Below are 15,708 nucleotides of genomic sequence, written 5' to 3' on the forward strand. Positions count from 1 at the left end.
TTGAATTTCAGAATAGAGACAGATGGATGTAGATAGGTTCTGTGAAAGTTTTATTTATAAGATGAGAAAGTCAGTTTGGAACAGTGACATAAATACATCAATTATAAGAAACTATGTGCTTGCAGTTGAATGCCTGGGAAAATCCCGAAGTGTTAATGGGTAAAATGTTGGGTATATGATAGGAAGAGGAAACACATTAAGGCAATAAGTTTCATTTTGATTTCAGAATAGAAGGTTATAAGTTTCAATTCAAAAGAACCCAAAGGTTAGTTCAGAAGGTAGAATTGTATTTCCTAGCAGAAGAATCAATTTAGTGCAAAAGCAGGAACCTCAGCAGAAGTGGTTTCTAGTCTAGAGCTCTATATCAAGAGAGTTTGGATAGAAATCTTCAAATTATTAGAACTGAGAAAGCTTCAGATATTAGCATTGTTAAAGGTTCATGACAGCAGATTTGTAAAGAAGTTTTAAAATTGTTTCCACAGTTTGAAAAGAAGAAATTTAAAAGCCAAGTAAAGATTTTTAAGAGCTGAGAGATAGGGATGATATTTTCCTGGAACTGACTATAACAAATTGTGTTGGAAAACTAGCCAACGATTTGTTTTGATGACTGTATTAATTCTAATTCTTTTCACCTTCCTTCTCAAAAGTGCTCAAACTCTCTCAGTTCCTTAGCATCAAGCACATCACTTCATTGCCTGCTCCGATTGTGCAGACCACAGTACGTCTGGATGATGTAACACAATTTGCCCACACTATAACCAGGAGGGCTACACCAGATCAATCCAAGCAGCAGAACTGCATCTCCAAGAGCCCTATTGTCTGCTCCGTCATGACCCTGGTTGTATGATGTGCACCAGCTTGGTGTAAGTGCCTCACTGGTTGAGTGTACAACATATTGTATTAAAAATGGAGTCTCAACAGCTTCTCAACACTCTCAACAGCTTCTCATCCCAGACCCACATTGATTAGTTAGGCTTTCATTGCATTCAGTTGAGACCATTATCACAAGTACATTGGGTACCTGGTCAGCATAGATATATTGGGCCGAATGGTCTGTTTCCATTCTGTCTGCCTGGGCTTTGTCCCAGCCAATTTCCAGATTTCAGGGAAGGTAGCTTGCAGTGAAGTCAATGAGCATTGTGCTACCATCAGCCCCTATAAAATTCCACTCCAGAATGTCATTCAAGCATTGTGACAACTAGTCCCAAAATAGCCATTAACCATTCTTTCTAAATTGTAAATATTCTGGGAATTTATTTGTATGGAGCTTTTTCCTTCAGCTACAGAAATATCATAAAATACAAATTATAGTAGAGTAAAAACAATAACTAGATTAAAAATACCATAATGAATTATAAGGAAGGTGTTTACTGTGTAATTACACAGCTTTCAATAGTTAATTTCAGTCTATTTTTACAAATTATTGGAATTCCTGTTATCAAAATTAAATGGAGTTCGAATGAAAAGAGCTAGCAGCTTTTTTGTTTCTCACTGGCATTTAAGGCAACTTGAAAGTAACAGAAAGTTCAAACTTGTTTTCTTAATTGACTTTATATTTAATTGGAAATATATTTAGAGCATCTTTTTAATATTTGAATACTGAAAGTTACAGAAAATATGGATTTGGGAGATTGATTGAAACCATGAATTGAAAATTAAGTGTGGTTTCATTTCTGAAAATGTCAGCTTATAAACTTTACACAATGACACTTTCATAATAATCGATTAGTATGCGTGATACGGACATTAGTTTCCAGAGATGTGAGCTAGGTGAATGCCAAACTCTTATTTTTCTTCATAAATGTAAAAGTGGGATCTCCATCCATAAGCTTGCAGGTGTAACTTTTTTTAACTGTAATTTTATTTCAGAACTTAACTACCTTTATCTGGCCCTTGCTGTCATAGTTTTACAATTATTTTCCATCCATATTTGTTATTAAACTGCTTAATACAGGGATAATGTATAATATATTCTTGTTAATTGAAGAAAATGCCTTTCATAAAACAAAAGCGAATTACTATGGATGCTGAAAATCTGTAACAAAAACAACAGGAAGTGGTGGAGAAACTCAGCAGGTCTGGCAACGTCTGAGAAGACAGAAACAGAATTAATGTTCACTGGACCCGAAATGTTAATTTGCTTTCTCTCCACAGATGCTGCCAGACCTGCTGTGTTTCTCCAGTGATTTTGATTTTTGTTGAACATTTATATGTTTTGTGAGAAGAGATATTTTGAGGAAAGATGTTAATACTGTATGCCACTAGAGGGCAATGTTTGTTTTTGGTATTGTTAAAGTTTTTAATGGCCTTCTGTATCAAAGGGTAAAAGGAGCTACAACAATCCAAAATTCTGAAATATCTATACATTTTTTGACTTGTGGAGAATTTCATATTCCACAGATTTTATGAATTTAGGTTGACAAAATGCAGCCTAAAAATCAGGACTGGCCTAAGATCTATTTGGTGCACAAGTTATTTAAGAAATATAAAGTACAAAAAGTTTCATTCAGCAATTTAACTGGGCATTTGCAAAACCATGCATGGTTTTATTTTTAAAAATCCCATGATCAACACCATTAAAATCATTGCCTATTCTTTCCATGCACTGAGCTACATTGATTTGATATCAACGGAAAAACATTTGTAGGCACTAATGAAATGGGGAGTCATGGACATGAGGAATTCACGGATCAGCTTGTAAAATAATGATTGAAGTTGTGATTGAGGAAAAATCTGTGTAAAACAGGAATTTTCCTATAGAAATTAAAGCACAGCCTTTAAGAAAACAGCACTGGCTGAAGAATGTGGCAGTTTGCTGAGGACCAGCAGGTAACTGTTAGCACAGTCTATCATATGTTTCATGAATGGGTTTGTGCGACTTTTCAAGAATATTTACCAGAACAACTGGCACAAGCAGCTAATCCTATGCAGCATCTCTCAAGAGAGCAGCACTTAGTCTCGAGCTTTCCCTGTCTGTCAATAGAATATAATGGGTAACAACAGGTTGCCCTGAATAAAGCACACAAAACAATACTTTTCGCTGTATCTCGGTACCTGTGATTATAATAAATCAAAATATAATCAAAAGCTGTTTGCATTCATACAGCAATTTAATATAGTGAAATGTCCATTCCTTGTTACATGAATGCTGTTTAATAAAATTGAACTACCTAAGAAGATATTAGGACAGCTGACCAAAAACTCCGTACAAACACACCTGGTGGATGGCATGCTACAAAGGAAGGCTGACATATTCCAGAGCACTGGCAGAGGTGGCTGCTGCACCAGCCTCTATCGGCCTGGTCAGAAGTTATCACCTGGCTCAACGCTGTGGAGGAACAGCTAGTCATGCCCTTGGAATACTCACTATCTCATCCCCACATACATCACAACTAACAACTGTGCCACCTATTATGATCTCATTCACTTCCCCTGTTTTCTCACAGCAGTAGAAGACAGACCATAATAAGGAGGAGAGATCCCACAGGAACGAGAATCCAGAGAAAGTATATTCCTGTTGGGGTGAAAGGAAAGGCTGGTAGGTAAATGGAAAGCTGGATGACTAAAGAAATTGAGAGTTTGGTTAAGAAAAAGAATAAAGCATATGTAAGGTATAGACAGGATAGATCGAGTGAATCCTTAGAAGAGTATAAAGGAAATAGGAGTATACTTAAGAGGGAAGTCAGGAGGGCAAAAAGGGGACATGAGATAGCTTTGGCAAATAGAATTAAGGAGAATCCAAAGAGTCTTTACAAAGACATTAAGGACAAAAGGGTAACTAGGGAGAGAATAGGGCCCCTTAAAGGTCAGCAAGGCGGCCTTTGTGTGGAGCCACAGAAAATAGGGGAGATACTAAATGAATACTTTGTATTAGTATTTACTGTGGAAAAGGATATGGAAGATATAGACTGTAGAGAAATAGAGGGTGACACCTTGCAAAATGTTCATATTACAGAGGAGGAAGTGCTGGATGTCTTGAAACGCATAAAAGTGGATAAATCCCCAGGATCTGATCAGGTATACCCGAGAACTCTGTGGGAAGCTAGAGAAGGGATTGCTGGGCCTCTTCCTGAGATATTTGTAACATTGATAGTCACAGGTGAGGTGCCAGAAGACTGGAGGTTGGCAAACGTGGTGCCACTGTTTAAGAAGGGTGGTAAGGACAAGCCAGGGAACTATGGACCGTTGAGCCTAACCTTGGTGGTGGGCAAGTTGTTGGAGGGAATCCTGAGGGACAAGATGTACATGTATTTGGAAAGGCAATGACTGATTAGGGATAGTCAACATGGCTTTGTGTGTGGAAAATTATGTCTCACAAACTTGATTGAGATTTTTGAGGAAATAACAAAGAGGATTGATGAGGGCAGAGCGTTAGATGTGATCTATATGGACTTCAGTAAGGCGTTCGACAAGGTTCCCCATGGGAGACTGATTAACAAGGTTAGATCTCATGGAATACAGGGAGAACTAGCCATTTGGATATAGAACTGGCTCAAAGGTAGAAGACAGAGGGTGGTGGTGGTGGAGGGTTGTTTTTCAGGCCTGTGACCAGTGCAGTGCCACAAGGATCGGTGCTGGGTCCTCTACTTTTTGTCATTTACATAAATGATTGGGATGCGAGCATAAGAGGTACAGTTAATAAGTTTGCAGATGACACTAAAATTGGAGGTCTAGTGGACAGCGAAGAGAGTTACCTCAGATTACAACAGGATTTTGACCAGATGGGCCAATGGGCTGAGAAGTGGCAGATGGAGTTTAATTCAGATAAATGCGAAGTACTACATTTTGGGGAAGCAAATCTTAGCAGGACTTATACACTTAATGGTAAGGTCCTAGGGAGTGTGCTGAACAAAGAGACCTTGGAGTGCAGGTTCATAGCTCTTTGAAACTGGAGTCGCAGGTAGATAGGATAGTGAGGAAGGCATTTGGTATGCTTTCCTTTATTGGTCAGAGTATTGAGTACAGGAGTTGGGAGGTCATGTTGCGGCGGTACAGGAGATTGGTTAGGCCACTGTTGGAATTTTGCATGCAATTCTGGTCTCCTTCCTACTGGAAAGATGTTGTGAAACTTGAAAGGGTTCAGAAAAGATTTGCAAGGATGTTGCCAGGGTTGCAGGATTTGAGTTATAGGGAGATGCTGAACAGGCTGGGGCTGTTTTCCCTGGAGCATCGGAGGCTGAGGAGTGATCTTATAGAGGTTTACAAAATTATGAGGAGCATGAATAGGGTAAATAGAAAAAGTCTTTTCCATGGGGTCGAGGAGTCCAGAACTAGAGGGCATAGGTTTAGGGTGAGAGGGGAAAGACATAAAAGAGACCTTTGGGGCAACCTTTTCCCTCAGAGGGTGGTACGTGTATGGAATGAGCTGCCAGAGGAAGTGGTGGAGGCTGGTACAATTGCAACATTTAAGAGGCATTTGGCTGGGTATATGAATAGGAAGGGTTTGGAGGGATATGGACCGGGTGCTGGCAGGTGGGACTAAATTGGGTTGGGTTATCTGATCAGTATTGATGGATTGGACTGAAGGGTCTGTTTCCATGCTGTATATCTCTATGACTCTATGTGCCTGATGTCAGGCTCCTCACTCCCTACAAGGAGATAATTTTGGCCTTGCTGGAGAAAATTTAGATGCGGAAACATTCATATCCTGCCCAGTGAATAAGTACCACTCTTCATCTAGCGTAACTCTTATATGAACCCTGCTGTCACTCTCAATAATTGCACACTACTCCTTAACCATTGGCTGTAACACATTTGCTCTCTTTGCTCTTGAAGGTTCCGCAATCCTCTTAAAATGTCTTCTGGCTCCACCAGAAGACCCATATGCTTGCCTCTGTGCATGTGAGTAGTGAGGCTTCAGAGGAAGTGTCAGGAAGATTGCCTCCTGTACTCTTTGCCAACTCCGATACTGATATTTTTGTATTGTGATAAAAAGTGAGGGTGCACATTATAGTGAGCACCTCACTGTGACTGCCGTGCAGCTGGCTGAGGAAGAAACACCCCAGGTCACTTGGAGGACTGCTGGAGACCAGGCAGCTGCTCAGTTGCAGGCACGGGAGGATCCTGTGGTTTCAGCAATCAGACACTTCATCTACATACACAGGGAGTGGCAGGCAGGCATCTGGGATGCAATTCCCATCACTGCCCAGAATTTACAGCAGGGCAGCAAAATTTCTATTAGCCTCTATTGACAGATTGGGGACAGTCAACGGGAACCAGGCTCAGCACACTCAGAGTCTGCACACCCATTGGTCCACAAGACTGAAGGTCAGATGACAGGGGAATGGGGATATTTGACCTCACTCCAGCTGCCCAATTCTCACTGCAGGTACTCAACTGGAGCAGGAACCATATGCAGGATTCTTGGCAGTTTCCACTCAGAGCATTACAGAGAAGACCAGGCCACTCTCACCGTGCCTGCCACCTCCCGCATGGCAACTTTATAGCGAGGAGGATCAATTTGCTTCTGGCCAGAAGACTATTGGCCTGTCAGGCCTAGTCCCTCCAGTGCAGTCATTCCACTAAGCCATCAGGGCCAATACCCATTGCAACAAAGTAGGTTTCCTCCACCCCATTGCAGAACCAGGGAGTACAGATGACCATAGTAAGATGGAGAGAAAGATGAAAAAGTGGAGTTAGTTTGGAGCAAGCATGAGTTGAATCTTGTAATTACCTTCTAGTTTTCTTGTCATGGTTTTACAGACATTTATCTTGTTCGGTGAAATAAAAACAGAAATTGCTGGAGAAAGTCAGCAGGCCTGGCAGCATCTGTTAGAAGAAAACAGAGTCAACATTCAGACTCTTGTAATTCTTCATTAGAAGTATTTGTCGCATGGAGAAATTGGAGTAATGTTGAAGCTGAAGTTGGGAAGGTGGGGGAGAGGAGAGGTGAGTAAATATGAGGAGATGGAGCCCAGAGAGAGAGCAAGATATGAAAGGAATTTGCTTCCTTGTCAGCATTCTGCATGGACTGTTCCCTCCGGGACACTCTGGGCTACTCCTTGATTCTCAACGCCTCCTCCCATGCCAATGGCATCTTCCCATGCAATCACAGAGTAATATCTGCCTGTTTAACTCCTTATTCCTCACCATCTATGGCTGCAGACATACTTCCAGGTGAAGCAACGATTTACAAACGATTCATTCAATCCAGTTATCTGTGTTTGTTGCTCGCATGTGGTCTCCTCTACACCAGGGAGATGAAACATGGGCTGGGTGACCACTTTGAAGAACACCTCCATTCTGTCTGCAAAACCAACCCTGAACTTCCAGTTGCCTGCTAATTCAACATACCACTGTGTTCTTATGCCAACATTTCTTTCGCAGGCCTGCTGCAATGTTCCAATGAGTTTCAGCACATGCTCAAAGAACAACATGCCATTTAGACACCCTAGGACTTAACATTGAACCCTAAGACTTAATAGGACCCTGCAGCTTCCAGGACTTAGCATTGAATTCAAAAAAATTGGAGCCTGATCCCATCCTTCCATGTTTTTCTACTCACCCCACACCTGGTCCTCCTGTTATGGCATGAGTTACTTTTAGCACAGTCATCCGTTCCGACATATTCCTCAGTCCATTATCACATTATATGGAGTAAAGATGGCACAGCTCATCCATTTTCTCACCCTTTGCTCTTACTTCCTCTCATTTATTTTGACACACCCTGCTATCCATTATCTCCTTGTTTGCCTATCTCTTTCATATTTTTCTCTCTCTGTGTACCATCTCTTCCTTTCTGCTCACTTCTCCCCACCTCCACTTTGGCTGCAGCATAAATACCACATTCTCCTACCACAGTTCTGATGAAGAGTCACTGTACTCAAAACATTAACTCTGCTTTCTTCAAACATATACTGTCAGACCTGCTGAGTTTTTCCCAACAATTTCTGCTTTTGTTTCAAATCTCCAGCATTTGTAGTTCTCTGTTTTATTTTACCTTGTTTGATGAGTCTGCTAAGATGGAAATCTGAACATCCATGAGATGAATTATGGTGTTAACAAAGTATTAATGTTTTGTAATGACCACTAATTGGCATCTCATCATTACTCAGCATGAATCTTGCCATGTGTGGGAAACATAAATGATAGAATGACATAATGTTGATGTTGAGAGAGTGAATGGCGCATATGTCGCCCAATTTTGTCATACATCTCACCATAGCTCATGTCACTCACACCACCATAAGTTTTTGTCCACTGAGTAATACCAACAGGAAGGATTGTTGGCAGTAAACCTACCCAGAGCTTCTCAGTCACTCCATTATAGTAAGCTGACAATATTGGCACCCAATGTTAGAATATAGTGCCAGTGATGGTTGTTTGAATGTTCTGTTTAACCAGCACATTACAATAAAAGGCATGTGTATTTATCCAGGTGAAGAAATGTATTAGGAAATGTAGGTTGTCCTGCCTACTTGATCTTCATTGTGATAAAGGTAAAAACAAGGACTGCAGATGCCGGAAACCAGAGTCCAGATTAGAGTGGTGCTAGAAAAGCACAGCAGGTCAGGCAGCATCTGAGGAGCAGGAATCTTCGGATGTTGCTTGACCTGTTGTGCTTTTCCAGGACCACTCTAATCTAGACTTCATTGTGATAAAGCCAAGTATACACTTGCATTGTGCCTTACGTTTCAAACTTTTTAAGAAAGATACAATTATTTGTTACCAGTTTATTTAATCAGGTGATGATCATTGCTATGATCATGAAGAGACAAATAAACCATGATGTTAGTATTGCCATCCGTCCAGATTTAACATGGATCTCCTAGAATTGAAGATTAATTTCTAAGATACTGTTGTGAGGAAAAGGCTAGGGGTTTAATCATCAGGACAATTTGTTCAAATAGTTTTGCCTCTTAGTTGTACATGCTTTGAAGATTGTTATTTAACCAATCAAATTGTTCAAAAGGTGGAGGAGGGGATGTTCTATTTCCTTTTCCAAATGCTGGCATAAGACAGGTCATGAGTTGAGTGATCCAATGACATCAGTATAGAGTTTGTGGACAGAAATTCATATGACCTCCAGAAACACAGTTGATTAAAAATGGAAAAGCTACTTTGTAGACTGAACATCACATGACAATCAAGAATGTCCAAACAAAGTGGCAACCCTACTTGATATATTGTCATGTTCAAGGATGATACTGGATTGAGGGAATGAACCTTCATTTCATGATGGGGGCGAGGGAAGCACAGATCCATTGTCAACATGGTAACACAGAAAGAAAGCTTCAGTGATGAGATGTGTTAGGATGTGTTTTGATGCCTCTTTTATATTTTATTAGGGTCTCCACTGAGTGCAAGAATTTGCAGCATTGTTGTGTTCATGGTGAACACAGCTTGTGATATGTTTGTGGTCTTATGTTTGTCTGCCCCTTGGAACTGTCCTCTCACTGATCTGTAAATTTCTTTGGGGTCAGCACCAGAAGGCATGAATGGCGATGATTCTAGCATAATTGACAAAAATGAATCTCATGGATATTTGAGTGAATATGTAATTCTATGTGTAATATGAGGCAGACTTGACTATGGCGCATATGGTGAAGGAAACCTAATATGACCATAATATCAAAGTGAGGGTGAATTGGAATCAGATGTAATAGTATTACAATTGAATAAAGGTAACCACAAAGATATGAGGGATGCTGTATAAGGCTCTGGTCAGACTTCATTTGGAAAATTGTGAGCAATTTTGGGCTCTGTCAGGACCCAGATTTAAGGAAGTATGTGCTGGTCTTGGAGAGGGTCCAGAGGAGGGGTGCAAAAGTGATTCCAGGGATGAAGGTTTGAAGAGCCATTGAGGACAGAGTTTATAATAGATGGAGTTTAGAAGGATGACGGTGAATCTCATTGAAATGTACAAAATACCGAGAAGCCTGGATAGATTGGACATTGAGAAGATGTTTCCAATAGTAAGAGGGACTAGAACTCAAGGATACAGCCTCAGAGTGAAGAGATGACCCTTTAGAACTGAGATGTGGAGGAATTTCTTCAGCCAGAGACTGGCGAATCTTTAGATCTAATTGCTGCAGAGGGCTGTGGAGGCCAAATCATTGTCTTCAGGACAGAGATACAGAGGAACCTCGATTATCCAAATTAGATGGGCGAGTATTATATCATTCAGATAATTGATTACTCGGTTAATTGATTCAATGCCTCTCCTCTGGGGCTCGGCGTTTTCTGAAGTTTCCTTTTTTCTTGCTCTGCCTGCCTTGCTTCCTCTCTCTATCTCATGGGCCTTTTTCTGAGCAGCCACACACTTGTGTGTAAGAGACCTGCAGCATTGCTGAAGCCTGCCCCCCACCCTGATCAGTTCAGTGGGATTGACACAGTAAGCACTTGCTAAGTTTGCTCCCCGTTCAGGAGACTAGGCAGCAGCAGACTGCGCGTGAGCCCCTGCCCCCCGTCCACCTTCCCAACCCCGTCCGCCTCCCCTCCACCCCGGCCCCTGCTTCAGGGCAGCTGGACTGGGCACCAACAGTCAGACTGCTGCTGCCTTTGGGGGCTTCACGCACACTGTAACTTTCTTTCAGGTTCCACCTTTGCCCTGTACAGGACAATGTTGGAGAGATTATTTGGGGAAAGAGGGTTTAGGGCACATCCCTGTATAGAATTCCAGGGGAAGTGTGGTGAGAGAGAGGGAGGGCGGTCAGTCATTTGGAGACAGTGTCTGGGCTCCTATCAATGTCCAGGACTGTTCTTGGCAGCATGTCAGTTAGCCGGGTTCATTTTTAATCACTGTTGGAAACACCTCTTTGATGTAATGTTTCTATTGGTACTTTGAGATCTTCTTCGGATAATCCGAAATTCGGATAATTGATATTCGGATAATCGAGGTTCCTTTGTAGATGGGTTCTTGAATGGTAAGGGGATCAAAGGTTACTGGAAAAAGGCAAGAGAATGGATTTGAGAAAAAATGTCAGCCATGATTAAAGGTAGAGCAGACTCAAAGGGCCAAACAGGCTAATTCTGCTCCTATATCTTATGGTCTCATTAAATGTTTGGTATGTCCAAATACTGTATATCAAAATTATACATTTAATTAGGATATGAATTATTCCTACTATTGGATCTATTTTTCTATTCATTTGCTACATTTTTTCCTCCTTTTAATGGGAGGAATATTATCAAATGAAATCAGTGTTAAAGACATGAGCTTACAGGATCAATTGTTGTTCCTAATTTAAATGTCAAAAGTACATTTCAACCAAAATGTAAAATTTGCTAATATGGCACTTTTAACTGTTGTGTCTAAGTACAGCCTAAGAATTGTTTCAAAATAATATGAGGCACTTACACGGGTTAAGCCATCTCATATTTATTCATTCATAGGCTATAATTGTTTCCCTCTCTGTAATAATTTTGCATAGCAGACCAAAGCACACTGAGATGGAATTGCAGCCATACAACAATCGCTGGTGGCATTATAATATAAATAAGGTAGTTTCTTGACTGCTCAAGCAAGCATTTTTCTTTGTAATCTAATAACTCAAAAAGACAGATTATAAAGGGCACCGAACTAAAAGAAGAAAAAAGATGAAGCCCAGACATTTGAAAAACATCAAACTGCTCAGCAAAATTATTTTCTGAAATGAAAGTAAGAAAAATAGATATTATGTTTCATAGATTGAAGCTATCTATTGGAAACTAAGCAGGAATATGGGATGAACTGCAGGCACCAATGATGAAGTATACTATCTTGATTTTCTGATTGAATTAGAAGATAAGAATGGAAGTATGTTGAAGTAGCAGATGTGTTCAGTGCCCTCTAGGCAAATAAACATCAGTGATATAAAAACAACAGAGAATCAGGACCTACAAGCTGTGATGTCTACTGGAGTGTGTCAGTTCGCTCTTCCTTTTAGATGGCATTACTTCAGAACGGTGTATTTGTGGTTTTGTCTTAAGGGAGGGAATAATTACTTGAGTTAATTATAGTCTTAGTAGTAAACTAATTGTTACACTCTTACTTACCTCATTTGTTGATGACTTGTTTGCCATGTATCAACATATATGATCCACACATTGGTGATATAAATTTTATTAAACCTTGCTAATGTTCCCATATGCTATCAATGTGACAGGGTATTAGGCTTAATCGCACCTGAAAATCATGGTAGAATCATCAGATATGTGGTGATAACTCAAAAAACCTATAAAGATGCATTCTTACACAAGAGATGGATTATTAAACAATCACAACTGATGAATTTTAGGAAACGATTGTGAGAATAAATTGATAAATGCTGATTTTTGGTTACTTATTCTTGTGAAATGGGAGATACAAGAAGGTCTCCTTGAGAAGGCATGGTGGTTCAGTATAGCACTACTGCCTCACAGCGCTAGGGACCTGGATTCGATTCCAGCTTTGGTTGACTGTGCAGAGACACTTTTTTTGTTGGAATAGAACAAAGACTTATCGGTCACATGGATGATTGACATTACAAAATTTAAAGTAGGCAATTGTGATTTTACAAAACCTGATGAATGTCGATGTCCTGGAATTGTGTCTGAATGGACTATAGAAACTGATCATCATATCTTCCATGATTATGTGTTAATAGAAAGGAATTAAAGCAGAAAGGTTCTGCCTGCTACAAATGGGGAACTCACATACCTATGCTAATATGTAGGTGAGGTAACTGGGGGATTCACATACCTTTGTTAATATGGAGGGGAAATAAATGGAGATTCACATGCCTATGCTCATATGGAGGGGAAGTGAAACAATGGGAGAGGGAGGTAGCTAGCTGGGTTGGGGCCAGGGTTATTAGTTCTGTCTGGAAAGGACAAAGGTTTTGTCTAGGCTTACTTGCGTGGAAAGGGGGAATCCACATGTGTGGATTGAAAGAGTACAGACTTTCAGTTGCTGTTGTAGTAAGTTTTTTTTGTTAGTGGGATTTTTAAACCTAAAGTCCCCAGTGTGCCCTGGAAGAGAAGCAAAGCATGGAACTGACCCCCTCCGTGACACTTTAACTTCCTCAACTCAGCAGGTCCAACAATGTAATGGCAACCCAAACTCCCTGCCCACCTTCATGACTCCTATAGCCCCCTGCCACTTTAATGCCAATTCATATCAATTCACCCATGGTCAGCTTGCTTCATGTTGTGCACTGCTTCCACATCGGTATACTTGATCTGGTAGGGCATGTTTCCCCATTAATTCTGTAACTCTAATTATCTCTGCTACTTATCAAACCTCTTGCAGTAACCAAAAAATAAATAAATCATACCTCACAATAGTAGCTGGAACCCTTAAGCATCTGCCATTGAGAAGAAATGCCTGATTTCAGATGCCTCAAGTAGTTTTAGGGTGAGGAAGGGAACTAACCTAATGAAGGTATGAAGGATAAATAATTGTGTTGACACCTAGTGAAGCAATTTTGCTTGCATTAATATATATTGATGAAACTTCTACCTGTTTCAGAGATCAGCTTCCACTGCTGTCAAAAACGCAGACAGGAAATCAGAGAGGGTGCAAACTGAGCAGAAATCAAGTGGAACTGATTTCTGCCCTATTTTATGGTCGATTACACTCTGTCTGCCCCTGAGATTGCTTTAATCAAGTAAAGGAATCAGATTGTGACAGCAGTTATGCAGGTCTCATTGCTGCCCAGTAATCTGTTTCCACATAAATCTCTGGCCATGGTGAGGAAATATCCAGTAATAGTGGAATGGCAGAAGCTGACACAGATGAAGCAAATGCCTCACAGAGAAGTGCCAAATCTTTAATATGCTGATTCCACTCTCAAATATATAAAATAGTGTGTCAGCCAGTGCAGTCAACACAATCAATGCTGTTTATCACAGGGTTAGGCAAAAACACAGCACAATGACACTTGACTATCTTCAGTTCCATAAACTAGTAGCCGCCAATTTGACATCTTTCTCCCAATGGTGAAATATTGAGAAGGAATTTGCGTTTAAAAGAACAACAAAAACAGTCCCCATAAATTGCCTGAAGAATTTCTTCAAGACTCATGGGATAAATTACTCCAAATGGAGATTTAGTTTGAAAACTGAACAGCAAATGGAATTCAGCTATTGAACTGCATGCTGGAAGAAAATGGACTTTTAGTTAACATAAGTGAAGTGAACTATTATTCTGGCTTTTCTCCATTGAATTTCCTAGAAAACTTGCACTCAAGATTTTCTGAACTAAAGGTCATGCAGCACTTAAAACCCATAAAAGGTCCTAAGTAACAATTTGAAAAATGATTGTTTTTGCACTACAGACCTTCATAACAGTCCCATTGGCCATTATCCTTATCTCAACCCCATTAGGTAACACCTACAGGAACATAACAATGTCACATTTTTCCATTTTGGACAAAATAAATTCTTGAAAATGGCTATGTCAGTACAGTTTTTAAAAGTTGTAGCATAATGCCTGCCTTATTGGGCACAAGGGATGCTCCAGTGTCTCAATGGCTGCCAAGGGACTCCACATAATTAAATAGCAGAAGAATGGGGCAAAGCCTTTTGACACCAGTGTAATCATGATTGGTTCAATGAATGCAGGCAAAATTCCCTTTAAAATCAGGATGTTAAAGTGAAAAATTTAGCACCATACAGTTTGCTTAATGTTAGACAATCAGTAATCTGTGGTAAGCTTTTCTGACTATGCCTTCTCCCTTTTTGTACAATAAACTGTTCGTTCATTTAGGTTTGCTTTGTTTAGTAAGAACTTTTACCTAGCAGACAGACTGGTGACTTCATGTGTCCAACATACTAGGACAGGAAATAGAATATCAAGCTTCCTGTTTGGTTGTCCCAACAAAGAGAGGACAATGCAACTTTAATTTCATTGGTTTAAGATCAGAGTGAAGTTAGCCTAGGTAGCATGGGCACAAAATGGATTTAATCACAACTGAAAATCCAAGTGACATAGCTAACAGCGTCATGAAAGGGCTCATTTGCTCAACATTCAAGAGCTGTTGAGGTCTGTGTCCCAGCGATGGTAAACGAGTAACTCAACTATACTGGTTATAAAAGTGAGATTGTTTAAGTTCTGAATATTGCCAATTACATCTAGTCTTAAGCTATTTTATAACCTGTGTTATATTACTCTTAATGTTATTTATCCCATACATTTATGATCTCAGATTCTGTTGACTATTGTAGTTAATGTTTAGGTTTCATAAGTGCAAACCACATTGATACATTGAATTGCATGCAACATTTGCCATTTGTTTCGCAAAGTAATTTAATCTATTAGTGTTTATTATATTGCTAGATAGCATGTTTCATTTAGGCCTGTTAATTAAGTGAATCCTTGTGTAACTTTAACTTGTGAATTGAATACAATAAGCAGAGTTTAGTATTGATGTATAATCAGTCCTCATCCTTGGTCATTTGGTAAACTTTGTTAATTAACTCGCTCAACCTAATTGAGTACTGAGAAATTAATTATAATACAAAATGGGCAACTCTGGCATCACATCTTTACACCTAAGCAGGGAGCTAAAACTGCATTTGTTGAGGATTTAGAGAAGAGTATTAAGAATTTGTTGGTACTTTACATTTGTGTTTATGTTATCTATTTATCAGGATACATACAAAAAACTGATTTTTTTTTAAACAAAGTTAAACACCATGCACTATCACTGTGAGGAAAATTGGAGAAAAATAATTACACCTACAGTACAAATTGTCAGTGAAAATAAAGTGTGGTTCACCAGGTACTCTGAAATATAATTTCACCTG

Source organism: Hemiscyllium ocellatum, chromosome 14 (genome assembly GCF_020745735.1).
Source record: "Hemiscyllium ocellatum isolate sHemOce1 chromosome 14, sHemOce1.pat.X.cur, whole genome shotgun sequence".
In the NCBI taxonomy this organism is placed as follows: Eukaryota; Metazoa; Chordata; class Chondrichthyes; order Orectolobiformes; family Hemiscylliidae; genus Hemiscyllium; species Hemiscyllium ocellatum.